This window comes from Artemia sp. Qi Xiang Cuo, chromosome 11 (assembly GCF_049724085.1).
Source record: "Artemia sp. Qi Xiang Cuo chromosome 11, ASM4972408v1, whole genome shotgun sequence".
NCBI lineage: Eukaryota > Metazoa > Arthropoda > Branchiopoda > Anostraca > Artemiidae > Artemia > Artemia sp. Qi Xiang Cuo.
Window position 1 is genome coordinate 20,769,369 of NC_142804.1, and position 15,693 is coordinate 20,785,061.

General features: G+C 37.3%; 1 protein-coding gene across 1 annotated transcript in view; it reads left to right on the plus strand.

Moving 5' to 3' along the window:
- LOC148946747 (uncharacterized) overlaps positions 1–15,693 on the plus strand; it is a 535,196-nt gene that overhangs the window by 220,454 nt on the left and 299,049 nt on the right. The gene's annotated exons all lie outside the window — the stretch shown is intronic.

Here is a 15,693-nt window from a genome sequence, read left to right on the forward strand (position 1 = left end):
ATCAGTCTGAGAGGTGGTCATAGAAAACAAAACGACAAATAACAGTAGCTACCCAATATAGGCTGTGATTACTACGCATAATAACATAACGTCATGATCTTTAGAGTATAAAAAAAAATCTTATGCTCTTTATGAAATTTAAACCATCTGTTTTGATGAATTTCAGAAAACTTAATTCATTGGTATTCTGTATACAGAGATCGTGCTTTGATTTAAGACTGGCGAAAGGCAGGTATCCAGGAGGTACACTAGCCCCCCTTTCCAATTCAAATCTTAACACTCGCGATTTGGTCCATCATTTCCAGTATTTTTCGCATAATACAGTTGTTTTTCGAGTAAAATACCAGCAATAAATTCTCACGCAGATCCTTGACAGCCAGAGGCGTAGCAAGGATTTTCAGGACTGGGAACAATGCCAGTTTCCTCCCCCTTACCACCTTTTTGCCTCGCCAGATCCGGTCAACTTTAGCACGAACGGTTTCTAAAAAGGAAGAAGTACTAAAAATTGAGTTGTCAATATCCGACATAACAACTTAATTACATCCAAATTGGTTTCAGAATCTTCATCCTAATCACGCTGAACGTTTTCTGATAATTAAATAGCTTTTTCTATATTATCGGGAATGGTCTTAACAGATTCAACTCTAGCAAGCCACCGAGTTTATGATTCTGACTTAACTGGTACTAAAACAGTAGGCCTATGCCTCTACCATCGAAGTGCCGACTGGGAAAAGCATAAACGAATCACCCTTACGTGCCAAATTCTATCTGACTAAATACTTTACACAGCATTGCACCCTATTACTCAATTTGTGACCATTTATCATTCTCTCTAGAAAAAGGGGTTTAAAGCTTGGGATCTATTTAATCTTCTGTTTTGATCATTCTTCTTTCCATTTTCTTTCCATGTTATAATATAATCCCAATTCCTTTCGGAATTCTCGCGAGCAGCAATTTTGTCTGTTTTTTTCTGTTAAAAACCATTTTTGGATTCCAGAAAAGAACAAATACTTATTTTTATTTTGGTGGTGAAAGCAGACAAACCATAAGTAATTCACTAAAACCTCATATTGGTACCCCCTCAGAGACTGCACCTGGGGACAGCCACCCCCCTTGCCTTCTTAACTACGCCCCTGTTGGCGGCCTATGCAAAATACTCAGCTCTGTAAACTCACGATCGAAGAACTTTCTTTAAATTATAAACCTAAACAAAAAATAAATGTGTGGACGACAGCCCAATTTCTATTCAGTCGAACGTTAGTCCAACTCAGCCAACTTTAGCCCTATTCAGTCCAACTCAAATTTATATATTAATTTTAAGGCATTTTTCTTGTTTCGATTTTATGTTTAGTATTTACCCTGACGACGATATTTGACTTTACCATCATTACAAGAAGTACGATAGCGGTAACGAGAAGTAAAATGATGAGACAGACAATAAACAGCGCAACAAGTTTAAAAACCCTCCTTGGGCCTGCTTCTGCCACTCCAGTTGTTGCTAGCAATTTTTTGTTAGTTCATGAAAACAAATTTGCTAACTGACAAAAAATATATCGCCAGCACTTCGTGAGAATTCAGTGTACAGAAAATTAAAAATACAACCTTCAAATGTAAATAGCGATTAAAAATAGGATTTTGAAGTTCATAACAAGTATAAAAATGTGATACAAAACTGTAAAACAAAAAAGCTACCCATAGCTATTTCTTTATTAAAATGATTCATTAGTTTTATTTTTAGTTTTTGTGTTCTAAACAAATAAAAGACTTCTCGTTCAAGTTTAAAAATTTGCGAGGAAGATACCTCAAAGGTTGTTTTATTAATAAAAATTATTATTAAATAATAAAAATAAGTTTTCCCAACTGAAAGTACGGAGCAACATTAAAACTTAAAATGAACAGAAATTATTACGTGTATGAGGGGATTCGCCATCTCTTCAATACCTTGCTCTTTGCGCATAAGTTTGAATTTTGTTCCAATTCTTTAAGAATGACCTCTGAATCACAAAGACAGTTTAATTAGAATATAATAGCTCGTTTGAAAGTACTAAAAATACTTTAGCCTAAAGAGCGAGGTAATGACGAGAGGCCAAACCTCCTCATATACGTAATAATTTCTGTTCGTTTTAAATTTAATGTTGCTCCTAACATTCAGTTGAGAAATTTTTTTTTTATAAAATTTATGATCGTTTTATAAATAATGCTTGGAAAACCGGCACCCCCTTCATGGAAAAATTATTCTCTCCCATGAAAAATTCCTCCACGCAGATCTTCCCACGCAACCCCTTCTCTTCTCCCTAATCCCCACCAGAAAAAATACCTCTGAAAACGTCTGTAGACTTCCAAATAACCAATACTACATGTAAACAATGGTCAAATATCATAACTTGCAGCCTTTTCCCGGGGACTGTGGGGGAATTAAGTCGTCTTCAGAGACATAGTTAATAAATTTTTCAAGTATGCTGAACAAAATGACTATTTCAAAATTTTGATCCGGTGACTTTAGGAAAAAATGAGCATTGAAGGGGGCCTGGTTGCCCGCCAATGAGCCCTCTCGCGTAAGTTCGAACGCGAGATCCGTGATCTTTCTTCTGGCCAAAAATACAAAATTCCGCATTTTTCTTGAAAACTCAATCGTAGGGTTCTCTGATACGCTGAATCTAATGGTGTGATTTTCATTAAGATTCTATGAATTATAGGGGGTATTTCTATCTTTTTTCAAAAAAATACGGCATTTTTTCGAAAATAAAGGCAAATTTCCTTGTAACTTTTGATAGACAAGACTAAACTTGATGAAACTTATATATTTAAAATCAGCATAAAAATCCAATTCTTTTGATGTATCTATTGGTATCAAAATTCGGTTTTTAAGAGTTTCGATTACTATTGACCCGGGTCGCTTCTTACTTACAGTTTGTTACCACGAACTGTTTGATAAGGTAACATAGGTAAGCTCAAAATATATTCAACTTCTAGGTACATTTTGTGACTTGGAGAGCAAATTTGTGGTTTAGTTGATTCGACTCCGAAGCAGCTATGGATTGAAGCGTTTTAGATTCGCTATGTGCTGAGGCACAATTTGTTAGATTTGATGGCTTTTTTATGCAATCACAGGTCGTATTCTTTTTCTTTCTTTCTTTCTTTCTCTCTCTCTCTCTCTCTCTCTCTCTCTCTCTCTCTCTTTTTATACTTTTGCTTTTTTTGTGTTAGCATAAAAGATGACGAGTATCCTCACGCCTCCACCATCACTCTTACATGCTTCCAAACCTGAAATACTATTCATTTATTAATCGGTTACTTTTTTTTGAACAGATCTTAACTTGAAAAAAAAAAATAATAACCAACGATTATAAAAGAAAGTTATACTAATTAAAATAATTCTTAAAAACAAGGTTCCACCGACGTTAGAATTCGGATCGCAGGATTCAAAGTCCTGAGTGCTAACCATTACACCATAGAACCTTGTTCTAAATGGCAATTTGTTGTTAGATATTTATAGACTCTCTATCATAGTGAGCAGAGATTTCCAAATTGGTTTCTCACTTCGTAAGCAAAGGCCAAGGCCGAACCCAGGATTTTTTTTTTGGAGGAGGTTTGGTAAATATTTACCAAATCATATTATTGAGTTTCAAATAAACTGAATATACCATTCGATGCTTTTTTATGCTGATTATATAACAATAATTTCTATCGGAAATGAATTTTAGCCCCCTCCCTCTATATATGTCAATTCAGGATATATATTTACACATATGGGGGTGGGGGTAGGTTAGAGCAGGTATGGTGGGGCTGAAATTCATTTCCGATAGAAATGATTATTATATTCGTAATCAGCATAAAAAGGCATAGAATGGTGTATTCACTTTATTCCTAACTCAATAATATGATTTGGTAAATATTTACCGGCGGTTTTACTCAAAGATTTTTTCGGAGGGGGAAGGGGTTTAACGAATAAAAAAAACCTCAAAAAACGCATATAAAATTTGTTTATATCCGTTTTTGTTACGTTTTTACGAGTCAAAAATTTTTTCGGGAGGGGGTTCAAACCCCCTAACCCCCCTCTGGGTACGTCCTTGGCACGGATCCATGTAAAAATATCTGGTTAGGTAGTGAAGAGTTTGACTAATTAATAGACGTCGGTATTCACATATTTATGTAACAAAATAGGAAGATCTGAGACAGCGCATTAGCGCTGCCAAAGTAAAGAACGATGTGGGCACAATGTGTTTTTTGTTTTGTTTATTTCTCCATACCCGGGCACTTCGTATCGAAGGAATTGTCGTAGAAAATTCGAAAAGGGCTCATTTGACTGCAAATTGGAGTGGCTAGTGCCCTTTTTATAGTCGAAAGTGATTGGAGGGCAACTAGCCCCCCCCACGCCCATCAATCCCCCAAACACATCCAATCAAAATCTTGAGATAACTATTCTGTTCAACGTAGTTGATTTCTTATAGAAAATATCTTTTTGAGGAGGATACTCCCCCAAAACCCTCGGGGCATGGGTTTTAAGTTATGCCCTGGGGGCATATAAAGTTTTTTATAGAAGGTGTTGTCGTAGACACTTCAAAAAAGGCTCATTCAATTGGAAACTCAAAGAGGTAGTTCCATTTCTATTAGTCAAAACTGATTGTAGGGCACATAGCCCCCCCCCAAGCCCGTTATTCCTCCAAACACATCCAATCAAAATTTTAAGATGGCCATTTTGTTCAGCGTAGTTGATTTCCTCATAGAAAATATGTTTTCGAGGAGGACAAACCCCTACATCCCTCGGGGCAAGGGTTTTAAGTTATGCCCTGGGGGCATATAAGGTTTTTATAGATGGTGTTGTCGTAGAAACTTCAAGAAAGGCTTATTCGATTGGAAATTAAAAGGGCTAGTGCCCTTTTTAATAGTCAAAAGTGATTGGAGGGCAACTAGCCCCCCCCCCCCCCCACGACCATCATTCCCCCAAACACATTCAATCAAAATTTTGAGATAACCATTTTGTTCAGCGTTGTTGATTTTCAGATAGAAAATATGTTTCTGAGGAGGACACTCCCCCACAACCCTCGGGGCAAGGGTTGTAAGCTATGCCCTGGGGGCATATGAGATTTTTATAGAAGGTGTTGTCATAGAAACTTCAAAAAAGGTTCATTTGATTGGAAATTCAAAGGGTTAGTGCCTTTTTACTAGTTGAAAAGGGATTAGACGGTAACTAAACCCCCTCTCACGCCCACCATTTCCCCAAACACATCCAATCAAAATTTTGAAATAGCCGTTTTGTTCAACGTAGTTTAAAAATCAGGAAATAAAGTCTTTGAGGATGACAACCCCCTCACAACCCTCAGGACAATTATTGTAAGTTATGCCCTGGGGACATATATAGTTTTTATAGAAAGTGTTGTCGTAGAAACTTCAAAAAGGGCTCATTCGATTAGAAATTGAAATTACGTGTGGCCTTTTTAATAGTCGAAAGTAATTGGAAGGCAACTAATACCCCTTCCATGCCTGCCATTTCCCCAAACACATCCAATTAAAATTTTGAAATAGCCATTTTGTTCCGCTCAGTTAAAGTTCAGTAAATTATACCTTTGAGCAGGACACTCCCCTCACAGTCTTCAGTGCAAGCGTTATAAGTTATGCCTTGGGGGTATATACGGTTTTTATTGAAATGCTTGTCGTAAAAACTTGAAAAAGGGCTCATTCGATATGAAATTCAAAGGGCTAGTGCCCTTTTTAATGGTCGAAAGTGATTTGAGGGCAACTAATCCCCCTCTCACGCCCACCTTTTCCCCAAACACATCTAATCAAAGTTTTATTGAAAAATAAAGGTTTATTGAAAATAAATTCCCACGCAGATCCCTGACAACCAGAGGCGTAGCAAGGATTTTCAGGACTGGGAACAATGCCAGTTTCCTCCCCCTTTACCACCTTTTTGCCTAGCCAGAACCGGTCAACTTTAGCACGAACGGTCTTCAAAAAGGAAGAAGTACTAAAAATTGAGTTGTCAATATCCGACATAACAACTTAATTACATCCAAATTGGTTTCAGAATCTTCCTCCTAATCACACTGAACGTTTTCTGATAATTGAATAGCATTTTCTATATTATTGGGAATGGTCTTAACAGATTCAACTCTAGCATTCCACCGAGTTTATGATTCTGACTTAACTGGTACTAAAACAGTAGGCCTATGCCTCTACCATCGAAGTGCCGACTGGGAAAAGTATAAACAAATCACCCTTACGTGCCAAATTCTATCTGACTAAATACTTTACACAGCATTGCACCCTATTACTCAATTTGTGACCATTTATCATTCTCTTTAGAAAAAGGGGTTTAGAGCTTGGGATCTATTTAATCTTCTGTTTTGATCATTCTTCTTTCCATTTTTTTTCCATGTTATGAAAAAAAAATCCCAATCCCTTTCGGAATTCTCGCGAGCAGCAATTTTGTCTGATTTTTTTCCTCCAACTGTTAAAAACTATTTTCGGATTCCAGAAAAGAACAAATACTTATTTTTTATTTTGGTGGTGAAAGCAGACAAACCATAAGTAATTCACTAAAACCTCATATTGGTACCCCCTCAGAGACTGCACCTGGGGACAGCCACCCCCCTTGCCTTCTTAACTACGCCCCTGTTGGCGGCCTATGCAAAATACTCTGCTCTGTAAACTCACGATCGAAGAACTTTCTTTAAATTATAAACCTAAACATAAAATAAATGTGTGGACGACAGCCCAATTTCTATTCCGTCGAACGTTAGTCCAACTCAGCCAACTTTAGCCCTATTCAGTCCAACTCAAATTTATATATTAATTTTAAGGCATTTTTCTTGTTTCGATTTTATGTTTAGTATTTACCCTGACGACGATATTTGACTTTACCATCATTACAAGAAGTATTGAATAATTAATAAGAAGTATTAATAAGAAGTAGTGAAGAATTTGAATAATTAATAGACGTCGGTATTCGCATATTTATGTATCAAAATAGGAAGATCTTAGACAGCGCATGAGCGCAGCCAAAACAAAGAACATTGTTGACACAATGCGTTTTTTTTTTGTTTATTTCTCCATATCCAGGTACTTCGTATCGAAGGAGTTGTCGTATAAACTTCGAAAAGAGCTCATTCAATTGGAAATTGGAATGGCTAGTGCCCCTTTTAATAGTCAAAAGAGATAGCAGGGTACGACGCCCCCCCCCATGCCCATCATTCCCCCAAACACATCCAATCAAAACAAAACGAAACAATAGTAAAAAAAAGAGAAAAACGAGGATTATACAAGCCAGTGAAACATCCAATCGAAATCTTGAGATAACCATTTTGTTCAGCGTAGTTGATTTCTTATAGAAAATATCTTTTTGAGGAGGATACTCCCCCACAACCCTCGGGGCAAGGATGTTAAGTTATGCCCTGGGGGCATGTAAGGTTTTTTATAGAAGGTGTTGTCGTAGAAACTTCAAAAAAGGCTCATTCGATTGGAAGCTTAAAGGGCTAGTGCCCTTTCTAATAGTCAAAAGTGATTGGTGGGCAACTAGCCCCCCCCCCCAAGCCCAACATTCTCCCAAACACATCCAATCAAAATTTTGAGATAGCCATTTTGTTTAGCATAGTTGATTTCCTTGATAGAAAATATGTTTTTGAGGAGGACACCCCCTACATCCCTCAGGGCAAGGATTCTAAGCTATGCCCTGGGGGCATGTAAGATTTTTATAGATGGTTTTGTCTAATAAATTTAAAGCAAGGCTCATTCGATTAAAAATTCAAATGGCTAGTGTCCTTGTGAATAGTAAAAATTGATTGCAGGGTAACCAGCCCCCCCCCACGCCCATCATTCCACCAAACACATCCAATCAAAATTTTGAGATAACCATTTTGTTCAGCGTTGTTGATTTTCAGATAGAAAATATATTTTTGAGGAGGACACTCCCCCACAACCCTCGGAGCAAGGGTTGTAAGCTATGCCCTGGGGGCATATGAGATTTTTATGGAAGGCGTTGTCATAGAAACGTCGTAAAAGGTTCATTCGATTGGAAATTCAAAGGACTAGTGCCCTTTTTCATAGTTGAAAGTGATTAGACGGTAACTAACCCCCCTCTCACGCCCACCTTTTCCCCAAACACATCCAATCAAAATTTTGAGATAGCCATTTTGTTCAACATAGTTTAAAAATCTGGAAATTAGGTCTTTGAGGATGACAACCCCCTCACAACCTCAGGAAAATTATTGTAAGTTATGCCCTGGGGACATGTATAGTTTTTATAGAAAGAGTTGTCGCAGAAACTTCAAAAAGGGCTCATTCGATTAGAAATTGAAATTGCTTGTGGCCTTTTTAATAGTCGAAAGTAATTGGAAGGCAACTAATACCCCTTCCATGCCTGCCATTTCCCCAAACACATCCAATTAAAATTTTGAAATAGCCATTTTGTTCCGCTCAGTTAAAGTGCAGAAAATTATACCTTTGAGCAGGACACTCCCCCCACAGTTTTCAGGGCAAGGGTTATAAGTTATGCCCTGGGGGTATATAAGGTTTTTATTGAAATGTTTGTCGTAGAAACTTGAAAAAGGGCTCATTCGATTGGAAATTCAAAGGGCTAGTTCCCTTTTTAATGGTCGAAAGGGATTTGAGGGAAACTAAACCCCCTCTCACGCCCACCTTTTCCCCACACACATCCAATCAAATTTTTTAAATATCCATTATATTCAACACTGTAGATAGATTTGGAAATTAGGTCTTTAAGGATGACAATCTATCCCCCCCTCACAACCCTCAGGGCAAGAGTTTTAAGTTATGCTCTGGGAGCATGTAAGGTTTTTATTGAAGGCAATGTTGTAAAAACACCCAAAAGGATTCATTCAATTGAAAATTGAAAGGGCTAGTGCCCTTTTAATAGTTGAAAGTGATTGAAGGGCAACTAACCCCCTCTCACGTCCACCATTTCCCCAAACACATCCAATCAAAGTTTTGATATTCTAAAGTTCTGGAAATTAGGTCTTTTAGGATAATAACCCCATCAGAGCTTTCAGTGCAAAGGTTGTAAGTTATGCCCTGGGGGCATATAAGGTTTATATAGAAAGTTGCTGTAGAAATTTTAAAAGGGGCTTATTTGATTGGAAATTGAAATTGCCCTTTTTAATAGTCGAAAGTGAGGGGCAAAAACCAACAAAGAGAAAAGACAAATGTAAAACAACGCGGATATTTCGCCTGTATCACAAACAAGGCGTCTTTAGCACGAAAGACAGAAGAAGAACAAGATAAAAAAAAAAAAGTTAAAACTAAAAAACCAATAAGACAATCAACAAAACAAAAAATGTACAATTGGCACAAACTGATCCACGGAGGGAAAAGATACTAATATGGAGTTACTTCAGTGATAACACCAGAGCAACTGCGGAAAAATAAAAAAATGGAAATCACTTTAACTATTCTGTTTCGAAATAGTCCTTTTATTGGCTATTATTGCAGCAATTCGTTTTGGTCTAGCAGGTTAAACAGTCCCCTTGGGATAATTTATAATCTTAATTCCTTTATTGACTGATGATTCACTCTTTAGAAGATCATCATAAATTGGGTTAAAATTTTAACTACCCGTGTCTCTATTTATTGAAAGGTTAGTAAACATATGTTTTTTAATTTCAATGGCTTCTCTCGACCACTGTGTATACCCCTTATCATTTAAAAAGCTAAGGCCTCTTCAAATTTTATAAAGTGATCTGGTTGAAACAAATATGTTCTGTTAAAGCTGAAACAAAAGTTTCTGGAGGCTTGCTTAATTGCCATCTATAGTATATTCAATGATATTGTGTCTGAGCTTGTATCTTTGCTGGTAACTTGAAAAAGTTTCTGAATTATTTTGAGGTCTTTTCTCGTTGTTGTTTACCCTCTAAAGATAGATTTTTTGTCAAGTAATGTTTGTATGACCTTCTCCAATTGTTAGAATAAGCCCTTTTCCCTGGGTATTTTCACCAGCGCCATCTTTTTTCTAGGGTAGATTGGCACGTCATCTATAGTTTCAATTTTCCATAGTGCCATTTTTGATTCCTTAATGTTAAGAAGCGTACTGGGAACTAGCAGAAGAGGGGAAGGAACCTCCCGCAATCGACGTATTGTACCCATCGGTATTAAGTTACCCGTAAATTGCGGGGGACAGTTGAGGGGGTCCCTACGCTTCCTTTGTTCCTAGGTTCCTTTATTCTGTATGTATTCAGCATTTGGTGCTGATGGCGTGGACCGCTGGAGTGCTCATTTATTGTCCTCTTCTGAATTTTGTCCAAAACAGTATTGAAAAAGGCTTTTCTGCAGATTATTATGAAGAAATATATGTCTGAATTTTTCACGCTCGCCCAAGTTTTTGAAGCAAGGAGGCAAATCTTCTAGTTTTGCCATCATGGGGGAATTCAGGCGATACTATTGCAAAGTATGATGCTGCTGATGTTGGTCTGCCAATCTTTGTCATCCGCCACCTTAGTGAAGTACCACTTACTACTTCCGATGCTTTTAGTGCGTTGAGTTGTCGTGTAAACTCCTGTTTGTCTGGGCTACGCTCTTCGTCTGAATGTGTGAGAACTCTCCTGCCTGGAACAATTGGATGTCCTCCGTTGTTAATGCAAGAATGTACTGTCTCTTCAAAACCGTCCTATGCAGTTATTCTAAAATACCCACCTATTGACCTCAAAGATCCTATTGAGCGCAAAGAGACCCTTGGTACCCTGGATGGTCATGATGGAATCTGAAGTGCGAGATCTGATCCTGTCAAGAAAAGGTGGGTAGTCCATACCCGAGATAAAGCCTCAGCCGTCTCTCTCACCGCCGCTGCAAAGAGTCAGCTAAATGTATCCACTCATGTCCTTAATCAAAAAGTGCTTGGTATTGTGAGTAACATCCCTGTTGTTGTGCAAAAGTCACAGCTTTTTAGCATGATCGCCGGTCTCGTTGATGCAACTAAAATTGGAAGTTCTGGATCCTTCCGCCTTGAATTTCTAGATGATGCTGCCTTAAATAAAGCTATAAATGAAGGTTTGTGTTTGGGATACGAGCTTTTTAAAATTAGACATTTTCAGAAGCTACCTCCTAGATGCTACCGTTGTCAATCGCCGAACCATATTGTCGGAAATTGCCCACTCCCATCGACTAATCAAAAGTATTTTCGGTGCGCTGCTGGACATTGTAACACAATTGATAATCCTTGCACTGAAAGCCCGAATTGTGCCAACTGCGGGGGAAATCATGTTTCATATAGTCTCAGATGCCCAGTGTTAAAAAAAGCTGTGAATAAGGATAAAAAATGATTGTTAGTAGCAATAGATTTCGCTTTGTTTCACTTAATATTAACGGAACCAAAGACAAAGATCTTCTTATTGATAAGCTTCTTGATTATGATATAGTTTTCCTACAGGAACATTTTCTAATTACAGCCAATATTGATACTCTTAAACGGTCACCCACCCACCATACGTTTGTACGTGAAGCTTAAAAAACGCACGGTCGACCCTCTGGGGTCTTGCAACTTTAGTTCGCCTCGCTTAGAAACCTTAGCTTATTTCTTCTGATCATAATTTACTGGCAATAAAGTGCGGTAATATGGTCCTCATCAATGTCTATATGCCATGCAATCGCAAGAACATGTTTTCCCTATCCGTCTTCACGGGTTCTTGTAAGTGACTCAGGACACTTCTGCTAAAGAGTGACCAATCAGGGATTAAATTGGATTGTGGCTGGTGATATTAATACCAATCTTCTGTCCCAGTCTGAAAGAAGTGACCTGTTTTTTTATGCTTTGCCTAGTGGCTATCAGTTATTCGATATAAGTTGATCTACATTCATTACTGTGATGTTTCCAGATCAAACCTTTATCATATCATAGTTTTAAGGGGATCTCTCGTGGATCCTCCTGTCATTGTTTTGGATGATAAAATTGAAGATGATTACTAGCCTTTAACTTGTGAAATTGAGTCGCCTGCTCTACTGGCTTATAACCGTTTTTCTTACCATAATAAATGGTTCGATAAGCCAAATTGGAAACGAGTAAATCCTGAAGATTATCTGTATGTTCTTTGCTCCATATTATCAAGCCTGAAAGTGCCTTTTCACCTTTTACAAACCTCTGTAAGGTCACCAACAGCTAAGCTTGATTTAAATTGTTACTATTACCAGATCGTGCATTGTTTGAAGTCAGCTGCTTCAGTTTCAGTTCCTATTGAACGTGTTAGATTGGGCACCAGGAAACCGTTATGGAATGTATGCCCAGAAGTGAAAAAAGCTAAACAACGCACGAAGTTTTGGCTTCACCTTTGGATTGCTTTTGATCGGCCCAAGTCTGGTGAAGTATTTAAAACTAAGCAAAATTTGAACCGTAAGTTTAGATATTCTTTGCGTCAAGCCCGCCTGAATGGATTGGATGGCCCCTCGGATCGGAAGTCTTGGTCTGATGTAATTAATAGCAGCAAGTGTGTGCCTGCTACCGTTTCGATTATCAAAATCAGTGATTTTGTTGCTCAATTTACTCGTGTTTTTTCTAAATTTAATAATTCTATCCAGTCCATGTTTTCTTCCTTATTGCATAATACTGTTCCTCGTGTTCTTCGGCAAGTCAATATATTGTCAATACCTAGTGGTTATGTTTATTGGGTTTATAAGAATGTTAATAAATAAAGTGCTCCTGATAAGGTTGGTCTATGTTAGAATCTCTTCACCATCAAGTGTCCACTATGGCTAACACACATTCGGCTCTTATTTCAGATGTGTTTAGTCCAGTCGTTAGTTCCAGAGAGTTTTCTTTTGGAAATTGTAACATCAGTTTTGAAAAAGATCGTTGACCAGTAATCCATTTAATGGACAATTAGAGTTGATGTCTCCATCAGGAACAAGTTTGAATGTTCTGTGGTGCCTGGAGTTGTGAGTGACTATAATTTTTCTGATCTGCGGTGCGGTCGTAATATCAGGGTTGGTTGGTTTCTATCCACAAGTGTGATGGTCCCGCCGCTAGTCTTGGCACTAATGCAAAAAAGGTAAAATTATAGTGGCTCTAGTGTTAGCATAGGCGATGTTGACAACGTTGCAAAGTCGCAAACGCATCGCTGCTTAGCTAAAGCAGGAGTTTATTCTTCCGTAGTAGAAGCTCTTCAGTAGTGGTATTCCATTTCGTTGGTTCGGTTAAAATGGATTTCTGATATATCCGAGCGTATCTCAGTAAAGAAAGGAGTCAGGCAAGGTGGTGTGTTGTCTCCATATATTTTTAAAACTGTGCTTGCGGACTTTTTGCGAATGCTGTCTCCTACTGTTTTTTTAGAAAATGCTGCTGTTAGTCACATTGCCTATGCTGATGATGTTCTGCTAGTTAGTCATACTAGGTCAGGCCTCACAAAGAACCTAAATGTTCTGATTAATGCTTTGAGTATTAGTGGGCTTTCTGTAAATGCTTCAAAATGCGAGTTTCTGTGTTTTAATACTTCTAACCCTGCCCCTTCTTTACATGTGAGTACAATGATACTCAAGTGTGTCTCAAAGTTGAAATTGCTTGGGATTACTTTTTCTGATACACTTTCAATTACTTGCTCGTTTCTGGTTGCTAGTGCTCTGCAGTGCATTCGATTTTCATATGGTAAAATCTCGCCTAATAGAGGGAGGTACTGCCGCCGCGGCTTATGTAAACTTTACCATAGTTTTGTTCTCCTGCAATTCTTTTTCTTTCCGGTTTACAGCCTCTAATGCGCAAAAACACCATCTTCAGCTAAGGAGAGGCTATTTTGAATATTGTAAATTCCTGCTATATTTGCCAAGGTGGTACAGAAATCACAAGATTATTTCTCATTTTGGACTTATCGACCCTCTAGTGCTGCTTGATAACATCGCTAACGATCTGAGGACCAATACTCCAAGGAAGATTTGTGCCAGTGACCCCCTCACTTATTTTTTTCCAGATTAGTGATTCTATGTATTTTGTTTAGTTATTTATGTTGTGTGTTTCCTTATTTTGTCCTTGTGGGTGATATTTTTTTTTTGTTTTTTACTCCACATCTGTTTTGTATTGCGGGTTATAAATAAACTTACTTACTTACTTATTTATGGCTGGGTTTTTCTATTGAATTTCGGTGTTCAATAAACCTTTCAACAAATTGCTAGTGAGTCCTACCAATATAGAACTTCCCACAAGAACACGGAATTCTATACACCCAACTTACTAAATTTCCCCGGGCTAAATCCTTACCAGAACTAAAGAAACTACCCAATGGCCTCAACTATTGGAAACATCTATCAATACCAAATTTACGCAAAACCCGTGAAAGTTTCTCACCCAAACCCGGTACATATGGCAATGAAATGAAACTATTTGATACATCTAAATCCAAAGACTGAGAAACACCAATAATCCTATTTTCAAATACGTCTATTTTCAAATATTTTGTCAATTAACTTAATTGGGTAAACATTATAAAACAAAATATCCCTCGAGTATAATAATTCCAAATCCGCAAATTCTTTAGAACAAATTCTAAAGGCTCCATCCACTAGTTAAATTACAACCCCCTGTTTCACCGACATAGGGTGGCAAGAATGAAAATTCAAATACCTATCATTGCGCGTTGGTTTTCTGTAAATCGAGAAAAGCAAATGGAAGTACCTTTTAATTAATAAAATATCTAGATAAGGTAATTTATTATTTTCCTCAAACTCAACAGTAAATTTAATATTATTATCAAAACTATTTAAATGCTTACAAAATAGGTCTAAGGTCTCCAATCCATATTTCCAAACGCACACCACATCATCCATAAACCTACCCCAGAAACAAGGGGAGATTCCAAAACTGTGTATAACGTAGATTTCAATAGCATCTATGAAAAGATTTGCCAATAAAGGAGAGAGAGAAGCCCCCATAGGTAACCCAAAAATTTGTCTATAAAACTACCCTCTAAAACCAAAATAAAAAGAAAATCCATTTACTAGGATAATTAGTTTCAAAATGACTTCGATATCCAAACTGGCTAAAGTCACATCTTGCATTAAATCAAACTTTTTTTTCTAATTTACTCTTTAAAATGTCTTCGTACCTTTTTAAATCACAATTTGAATACATGGAAACAACATCGAAACTACAAAGAATTATCCTCCAACATGGAAATTTTCGATTTTTTAGTAAGATCAGTCGAATTTTTTAAATATGATCTTTGTGTTCCCAAAAATGGACGCAATGCTACCGACAACCATTTTCTTAATTTCGAAACAGGTGACGGAAAAGTTGACACAACGGGGTGGAGGAGCTCCAGTCTTATGAATCTTAGGTAAACCATAGATCTTGGGTGCCGAACAACCCCTAGGATAATATTTGTTATAAAACTGTGGGGTAATATGAAAATAATTTTTCAATGACTCCAATTCCTTTCTTGTTGATTTTACATACTTATCAGTAGGATCAAAATCAAATTTTTTGAATGTAATAGTGTCAAGAAGAGTGATTTTCCTTTGCTTATTATAGTTTTCAGTGTTCATAATTACAAACGTGTTTCCCTTATCGGCTCTGGTGATAGTAAGTAATTTATCCTTTTTCAAATCTGAAAGTATTTTAATGTCATTTTTTTGTGAGATGTCTTTACAAATCAAGCTCACATTAAAGGGGCTTAGTTTTCTTACCATCTCGGCTCTAAATTCTTGAAGATTATCAACTTTATCTATATAAGCCATAATTTCTTACTCCTTATTCCTGGTCACTTA